Source organism: Lampris incognitus, chromosome 6 (genome assembly GCF_029633865.1).
Source record: "Lampris incognitus isolate fLamInc1 chromosome 6, fLamInc1.hap2, whole genome shotgun sequence".
Lineage (NCBI taxonomy): Eukaryota > Metazoa > Chordata > Actinopteri > Lampriformes > Lampridae > Lampris > Lampris incognitus.
This window is the reverse complement of record NC_079216.1, coordinates 2,725,303-2,735,017: the sequence shown is the minus strand read 5'-3', so window position 1 is coordinate 2,735,017 and position 9,715 is coordinate 2,725,303. Positions and strand designations below refer to the sequence as shown.

General features: G+C 47.5%; 1 pseudogene; it reads right to left on the bottom strand.

Moving 5' to 3' along the window:
• Positions 1-688: 688 nt before the first annotated feature.
• Positions 689-9,715, bottom strand: part of LOC130113917 (regulator of nonsense transcripts 1-like) — a 142,514-nt pseudogene continuing 133,487 nt past the window's right edge.

Genomic DNA, 9,715 nt, shown 5'->3' with positions numbered 1-9,715 from the left:
TCCTCTTAACCCAGCTTCTACTACTCTTTCCCATATCTTCATGCTGTGGCTGATCATCACCTCTCCTCTTAACCTAGCTTCTATTACTCTTTCCCATATCTTCATGCTGTGTCTGATCACCACCTCTCCTCTTAACCTAGCTTCTATTACTCTTTCCCATATCTTCATGCTGTGTCTGATCACCACCTCTCCTCTTAACCTAGCTTCTACTACTCTTTCCCATATCTTCATGCTGTGGCTGATCATCACCTCTCCTCTTAACCTAGCTGTAAATCAACACTGGTTATAAGTGATGCTTATTTCCATGCACATTGCACCAAAATGTGTAAGATTGTTAAATGAAATTAGCTGAAGGTTTCTTATGTTTAACTTTGTAAAAAATAAATTATCTGAACTGTTTCATTTTAGACTTCTTGTGATTTATCCTTCTCAGCCTAACCGTTCCTGAAAACAGCCAGGTCAGGCTCCTCTTTCTTAGCCCGTGGATGGATTTGAATTACTGGTAAGATGGCTGTAATGTTCTTGTTAACATACTTTGATGAAACCATTTCCTACAGTAAAATCATGAGTTTCAGTCAGAATTACAGTCTGTCACATTTTCGAGCGATGATGGGTTTTATGGTGTATAACAAAAATTCAGAGAGAGAGGAGAAAAACTAATATTTTGTTCAACATTTCCATTAAAATGTCAACGTCTCTTACAATCGGAGTTCTGCAGAAGAAACACAATGCAAAAAACACTTTGAACAAATGGGCCTAGGCTGGTTTTATGTCCATGAACAATAAATGTATGTGGACATCATCAGTGCAGAGACACACTGATAACTGAGTTTCACAAAACACGGTGACACATGAGAGACTTGCAGCACAGGAACAACAGGACTACGCTAACACATCACATCCTGTAAAGACATGCATATCACATCACATGTAGGCCTATCCGCCTTTACTCTCCATGACTGCTGTGCAATGGCAGAAAAGCCATGAGCCACGGTTTCTTTGAATATGTAAATCTGAAGGGACAGCATGGATTGGATACGAACCAGAGAACAGTTAGGAGCAGGGGAGCTATGGGAAAAGCAAGTGGATAAGCAGGATTTGCAGTTTGCATGAGAGAACACAAGAGACTGTAGTTTCCGGACGGCACAAGGCCAGCAGTAGCGCCAACGCAGACGTGGTGACAGTTTCGTTGGGCACAAGGTGGTTTTTCTCTCGCCTGGGCGCATTTGCTAATTTCTGGGCTCGCCAGGACATCACTTGTGTAGCGAATTCAGGGGGCAGCCCAGGAACCGCTGCAGCCAGGGTGCGAATCCGGGTCTCCCGCACCATGGGCGACTACGTTTATCAGTCGACTAAAGGGTCCGATCCATTAGCCAAGGGTTAGTGAGTCTAGTCATTCATGATCATTACACTACCCCCCTTCTTCAGGAAGTGCGTCCCAGCGCTTCAGCATACCAGCTCCCTCACGCCTCTGGGCACACGCACTTCCGATGGCCTCCTGGTCTCACCATCCCACTTCTGACACCAATGTAGCAAATTCAGGGGGCAGCCGCGAACCGTTGAGTCCAGGACGCGAACCCGGGTCTCCCGCACCAGGGGTGACTACATTAACCAGTCGACTAAAGGGTCTGATCCATTAGCCAAGGGCTAGCAAGTCTAGTCATTCATGCTCGTTACACTTGTACCAACACGGGCTTGGGGGTGCAGTAGAGGGTGTGTCCGTCAGAATATAATAAAACCAAATATTATGGCTGCGTCTCCGCCTGGTCAGACCTCTTCTTAGCAAAGACACAGGCGTTGTGTGGTAGTTTCTGGGCTTTAGGTGAAGGTGCACCAAGTACGGACTTATCCAAAATCACTCACGCCACTTTGGTGTACATGTTGGCGTATTTTGTGAAGAATTTAACCAATGAATACTGTCCTAAACCTTTTTAATCACAGAACAAAATATCTGCTCATGTACCCAACAGTCAATGTGCGTCATTACGCTTGGAAAACAAAATGGTGCTGGGGATTTCAACATTTCAAACACCCTCACCCAACCCAAAAGATTTAAATGATGGCTGGGCTAACTGATCCATGATCACAACTATTCCAGGTCTCCTGCGGTGCTCATAAGGTGCCCAGGACAGAGAGAAAGATGCTGGTGAGAGCAAGACACGTTAGACGGTAGCCTGTCAAATAATCATCTTTGCACGTTGTCGCATGTAAAACTGGAATTGGTGTTAATGTCTGTTGTATGCGTACTTGTTGACTCTGCATCTCCTGATCAAGGACATCAATTTCCTCCTGGGAGAAGCTTTTCTGTCTTACCTGGTCTGGACTTCCACTTCCACCGTCCATTACAAAACTGGCAGTTCACCATGACAGAGAGCGCTGCTTTTAAAGGGAATGAGAGGAGCTGACTTGGCCGTAACTGAAGACAGCCCCCAGCGCTCCTACTGATAATTTATTCCTTCTAATCCAACCCTTTTACAACTGCACCTCCACTGCTGCTGATTACCACCAGAGCAGCATGTCCCGAAATGAGCAAAAATTATTGGCCACACCTGAGATCGACTTGCGCCGTGAACTAGTGCCAGTACCTTCACCTGCACTATGACCTGGAAGCTAGAGCCCAAGGCATTACAAGTCTTTACAGACAGTCACATGAGCACACACGCTTATCTGGTCATTTCTGTCCATTTGTGATAAATAGCTCGAGTCCTCTTCGCCTCTTTCCGTTTTCCCAAAAGCAAGTATATTTGCCATGCTCCAGTTATCTTCAACAAGTTATTGATAGTGTTTCATTATTGATTAAAGTACGGCTGCCGTACTTGGGGACAGCTTTACACACCGGTAAATCTCACGGTGGAGCTATCCGAATTCAGTTTGCATGCATGACCTGCCTCCTCTGGCGGAATGTCAGGTCATTAGGGCTGATGGAGGCTTCTGACCTGTCAATCATTCCCAGACAACAGGCTTCCTCCCCACTGCTCTCTTTCTTCCAGACCAATCAGTCCTCTCTGCTACCCACCTCTCCTATGCGTCATCTCCTCCTCTTCTTGTCTCCCTCTCTCTCTCTCTCTCTCTCTCTCTCTCTCTCTCTCTTTCAGAAACCACCAAGACTCTTCTATGGACCAGCGGTTCTCTCTCCTCCTCTCTCTAATGACCTTACTCAGTATGGCAGCCCACCCTTACCACTGGAATTTGGCAGTGCTGCTGAAACTGGAGAACAGTGCCCGGCCGGCGGCTGCCTGAGGAATGAATGATTCATTTGCTCTCTTTTCCTAGCAGGTGAATGGGTGTCTCCAGGGATCCTGAAAATAGTTCAAAATCGACGCTATGTGTTAGGATTTTTTTTTTGAATGTGTGTGGCTCACATGTATGATTCTCCAGGGTCATTTTAGACATTAGTTTGGCCCTTAAGGAGCAGGAATGCAAACAAAAAATTGAGCCACAGGCGGCGATTCCCAGGTTCAAGCCAACACAGACCGTTAGAAGCTGAAAGCTTCCACAGCTTAATTAAAAATATCCACCAAGTTTGGTGATGTTTGGACAAACTGTCATTGATTTATGGCCAGCCCCCCCCACCCAACCGCGAGCAGTTTTGAAATATGATGATTGGACAATTTGATTTAGTCTGATTTGTTTTACGCAACATCCATTTTTGTATATGTAGCACCCTCTAGTGGTCGGTTGTATCCTGAAGTTTTGTGATGATTGCTCTTTTGAAGTTTACTGGTCAAAATTTTGAAAAGTAAACAAGATACCAACAAGTTTTACACAACTTCTATTAAGCTTGGTCCAATAACAATCACCAGAAATTTTGGTAGCAATCATACCTGTGGTTTAAGAGGAGAGGTCGAAAATGTGTTCATTAAAAAATTCAAATGTCAGAAGATCTACGCAGGCGGACTTAAGTGGTTCTTGGGGCAAATTTGTAAAGTGACAATAGGTTGATGTCTGGACCAAGTTTTGTTCAAATCGGATTTACGGCGTAGGATATCTGACTTTTAAAATGTCAAAATGTTGACCTTTAATTACAGCGCCGCCACCAGGCCGACTGGGGTCATACTTATTGGGCAGCACTTGCAAACAACTCCTAATCAACGGGCAAGATCTCATTTCCCTACCATTTACCATCTCATGGAAATTTGCGCAAATGTTTCTGAAGAAGAGTTGTCTGGGTGGCGTGGCGGTCTATTCCGTTGCCTACCAACACACGGGGATCACTGGTTCGAATCCCTGTGTTACCTCCGGCTTGGTCGGGCGTTCCTACAGACACAGTTGGCTGTGTCTACGGGTGGGAAGCCGGATGTGGGTATGTGTCCTGGTCGCTGCACTAGCGCCTCCTCTGGTCAGTCGGGGCGGCTGTTCAGGGGGGAGGGGGAACTGGGGGGAATAGCGTGATCCTCCCACGTGCTACGTCCGCCTGGTGAAACTCCTCACTGTCAGGTGAAAAGAAGCGGCTGGTGACTCCACATGTATGGGAGGAGACATGTGGTAGGCTGCAGCCCTCCCCGGATCAGCAGAGGGGGTGGAGCAGAGACCGGGATGGCTTGCAAGAGTGGGGTAATTGGCCAGGTACAATTGGGGGGAAATCCCCCCCAAAAAAAGAAGTAAATAATAATAATAATAATAATAATAATAATAATAATAATAACAATAGGGTTTAAGCCCTTTGGGCTTGAACGCGAGAGACGGATGTGTCAGAAAGGGGTAGGTGGAGAGAAGAGCCGAAGGGGCAGATAACCTGATTAATAGTGATGTCCAGGGGAATGAATACACACAATGCTGATGATGTTTCATCTATTAGCTGCTGTTTGCGCATCATCGACTTATTTTTGCCGAACTCGAGTCTGATCACAATATAGCCAAGTCTTTCCCAGGCCGCCATCAATCACACGCAAACCACTCATTAACCTGAATAACGAGAAGACGCGCCACAACCCATTAGTTTCAGCTACTTCCTCTTTGCATCCAGGGGACTGTGCCTGTGATGTATTGCTTGAGCAGTACAGTTGCATAAGGACCAATAATCACACCCTGACGATGCTGATGATTCATGGTGCTGCGATTAAAATGCCCTCAGTGAGGTTTGGGGGTGAGACAGGAAAACGGAAAGACTGCAGCTGCAGCTGGACGCACCAAATTCCCACCGTCACCAACAGTGACCGCCGCCTCTGTGACTTCGCCATCACCTGTAAACCAGATGAGATGGTTTGGCGAAACTGACTGCACAGGCAAAAGCGAGCAGTTTCTTGATCTGTGGTGTCACTTAGCTATGCGGGGCAGTTGTGCAGGTGTGGTATTAACGTTACGCTGGCGCCGCGTGGCAGAAGCAAACGGAACCGGTCTCCGGTGGGAGAGATGACTGTGGCCCTGCACTGACCCATCTCGATAATGCTAATCAGGCCCGGCCCCATGGCGAAAGAGCGAGCCAAGACACATAAGCTGGAAAGCCTCACTCATGCCAGCAAATCGTTTAGGCCCAGTTCTCCCCGAATCATGGTGTGGTCTGGGGGTGCGTGGCGCCGAGGGCCATCTCAGCTGGTTTAAAACTCACGAGGGAAAAGATCATACCAGTTGGGCAGACTTTGCAACCAAAAAAAAAACAAAACAATGGATGAATCTGCATTTTTTCTGAGACATCTGAGGTTAAACTGCAGCTCCTATCTATCACCGATGCACACGAGAAACCCACCGGCCCACGCCAAACACAGTCGTCTCTTTACTCGCCATTCTGCTGCGTTCAGCCAGGGGGGTAACTGACACCACGGGCAGTGACTGCCACAAAAGCACCTCGCATGTGTCCAAAGGCGCTATGCAATGGCTCCTCTAAATGTCTGCCTCGAAATACCCCCACCCCCACCCCACCCCACACGCACACATCATACATACACAAAACACACACACAGCCACAGACCCCTGACCAGTTTGGAGTGATGAGAGGGAGATAAATGCATAAATGACAGAAAAGGCACAACTGGCAAAAACACACAAAGTGAGGTGTGTGTTAACGGCAAAATATATGCATGTACAAAAACTACTGTACTAATGGTGGTTATGGATACGCAGAAATACAAGTACACCAAAAAGCTACTCAGTTACAGTAACATGAGTTAATGGAACTTCCACCCTTGGGAAACTTCCACGACAAGGTGTTCGGTCACAAACATTGTGTAGTATGAGTGTGTCTCTATCAGGGGCTGGGGCAGGAACTGGAGGCTAAAATGTAATTACTGACCTTGAATCTGGACAGTTTTGGTCAACTTCTGTCTGATTTAACAGGAACATTGCTCTGGTCGGTTTTAATTCAGATAAACAGTTGGCTGATGAGTTAAACATTCATTCATTCATCATCAGCCACTTCTCCGGGGTCGGGTGGCGGTGGCAGCAAGCTAAGTAGGGCGCTCCAGACGTCCCTCTCCCCAGCAACGCCCTCCAGCTCCTCCTGGGGGATCCAGAGGCGTTCCCAGGCCAGACTGAACATGTAGTCCCTCCAGCGAGTTCTGGGTCTACCCCGGGGTCTCCTCCCAGTTGGACGTACCCGGTAAACCTCCAAAGGAAGGTGCCCAGGAGGCATCCTAATCAGATGCCCGAACCACCTCAGCTGGCTCCTTTCAATTAGTTAAACAAAGTTTACTTAAGATTTGATAATCACGACTTCACAGACAAACTGAATGCATTGAAGAACAGCACTAGAGCGCCCCCAGCGTTGACTGTTGATATCAAAAGTGTGGAAAAACTCTTCAAAGTCACCAAGTCTAGCAAAAGCCCTGGATCTGATCATATCTGTGGCCAGGTTCTTAAAACCTGTGCTCAACGGTTGTGTGAAATTTTCACACAATTTTTCACACTATCCCTTCAGCAACAGAGGGTCCCCAAATTATGGAAACGTTCCACAACTGTACCAGTTGCCAAGACCAGAACCCCTGTGACAATAAATGACTGTAGGCCAGTAGCGTTGACTTCTCTAATCATGAAGATGTTTGAGAAGCTCATTAAACACGAGGCTTTATCGCAGGTGGAAAAAAATCCCTCGATCCACGGCAATTTGCATACAGACCCGATAGGGGTGTACAAGATCTCGTGATAACACTATTCAATTTTCTGTAGCGCCATCTTGAGGGGACAAATGCTCATGCCAGGTTGTTGTTTATAGATTTCTCCTCAGCCTTTAACACGACCCAGCCACATCCGTTAGCAGAAAAGCAAAGCCATCTCTTCAGACTGGATCTTAATCTAGTTGCCTGGATACCGGATGTGACTGATAGGTCCCAGTGTGTGAGGGTTAATGGTTCTTTTTCCAATCAGCTGTACTCTTCAACCGGTTCCCCTCAGGGCTGTTGCCTCTCCCCGTTACTCTACATCTTGTACACTAATGACTGTCGCCATAGCAACCATACCAATAGACACATATTCACATTTGCAGATGATTCAGTGATGGTAAGTCTTCTTGAAGGGGAGGAGGATCAACATGGACCTGTGGTCGACGACTTTGTGTCTTGGTGTGATGAGTCCTTTCTCCACTGTCTAAAACTAAAGACATGATGATCAGCTTTAGAAAGACTCCTCCTGGTCCTGTACCAACCAGCATTAAAGGTGCTGACATGGAGCTTGTGGACAGCTACAAATATCTGGGGGTTGTTCTCCACAACAAGTTGTGCTTTGAAACTCATGTTGCTTCCCCATAAGAGAGGGTCCAACAAAGACTGTTTTTCCTGAGGAAAATGTGGACATTTTCCCCCCTTTTCTCCCCAGTTGTACTTGGCCAATTACCCCACTCTTCCGAGCTGTCCCAATCACTGCTCCACCCCCTCTGCCGATCCAGGGAGGGCTGCAGACTACCACATGCCTCCTCCCATACATGTGGAGTCACCAGCCGTTTCTTTTAACCCAACAGTGAGGAGTTTCACCAGGGGGACGTAGCGCGTGGGAGAATCACAATGTTCCCTCCAGTTCCCCCTGCCCCCCCCCCCCGAACAGGCACACTGACCGACCAGAGGAGGCGCTAGGGCAGCGACCAGACACACACCCACATCCGGCTTCCCACCCGCAGTCACAGCAAATTTTGTCTGTAGGGACACCCGACCAAGCCAGAGGCAACATGGGGATTCGAACCGGCAAACCGTGTCAGTAAGCAACAGAATCAACCGCCACGCTACCCGGATGCCAAATGTGTACATTTAAATGTCTCCTCCCAGATGATGGGTCTCTTTTATAGAAGTTTTAACGTGCTCTATTGTGGCTTGGTTTGGCAACTTGACTCTGGCCAATAAAAAAAGGCTTGATAGACTCATCAAACGGGCTAGTAAGATTTCAGGACAAGTCAAGCCCGGCTTACCAACCTTTATAATAGGAAGGTGTTCAAAGGCTACTTCCCTTCTGGAATGCCAAGGTCACCCGCTTCAGCCGGAGTTTGAGCTGTTACCCTCAGGTCGTCGGTTGAGGATGCCCCGTATTAGGACTAAGAGATACAAGGCTTCCTTTTCCCCCACTGCCATTCAACTTTTAAATAGTAGATAGTATTCATCTGTTGTCTGCAGTGGATAATTTAAAAGTGTCCCTGTTTCCTATCGCAGAGATGACTGTGCTCTGCAGGAGTGGAAGTGGACATTTCTTTTTGTGGAAATGGACATTTCTTTCCATCGTGTGGTGTTGGAGGGACTTCTCTGCTGTAAATATCACTTTAATAATGCCCTCTGATAACATGCCGAGTCTTCCCCGGTCTCTCAGCTGCAGCAGCAATATATGGCCGAATAAGATGACGGTGACTGTGATGACACCAGAGCCTCCCCATACTCACTGCAGGTCAGACTCAGGACTCAGGACTGCTTTCCTTACAGCACATCCTGCTATGTACACAGGTGCATTACTGACTAAGTTGACAGTTTTTGCAGGAAAGTCATGGAGGGCTGCAATACTGCTATCATCGCTAAATGGTGTCACCAACTCAGGTTCAGAGAGTGAAAAAAAAAAAAGAGTGCTTCACAGGGTCAAGAAGAATATTGGGAATGTTAGAAGAAAATTTGGAAAAAATCGGTGCTCTTTAAGGATGGGGCAAGTGGTCGAGTGAGAATAGAAAAACAATGGCCGTCCAGCTTACTTGTAATGGAAGTCCATGGTACATGGTACATGTATTTGTGGCAGTCTAAAAAGAATCGAATGCACAGGGGCATCCGGGTGACGTGGCGGACTAATCTGTTGCCTACCAACATGAGGATCGCCGGTTCGAATCCCCGTGTTACCTCCAGCTTGGTCGGGCGTCCCTACAGACACAATTGAATGTGTCTGCAAGTGAGAAGCTGGATGTGAATATGTGTCCTGGTCGCTGTACTGGCGCCTCATCTGGTCGGTCGGGGCACCTGTTCGAGGGGGGGGGGACTGGGGTAAATAGCGTGATCCTCCCACGCACTACGTCCCCCTGGTGAAACTCCTCACTGTCAGGTGAAAAGAAGCGGCTGGTGACTCCACATGTATGGGAGGAGGCATGTGAGGCATAAAATTGAATTGAATTGAATTGAATGTGGTAGTCTGCAGCCCTCCCCGGATCAGCAGAGGAGGTGGAGCAGAGACCTGGACGGCTCGGAAGAGTGGGGTAATTGGCTGGATACAGCTGGGGAGAAAAAGGGGGGGAAAGGAAAGAAAAAAAAGAGGAAGAACGGCACCCTTACAGCACCCTAACATTTGAAAATACTCATAATGGCTGAACCCTCAATAGTACTTGTCA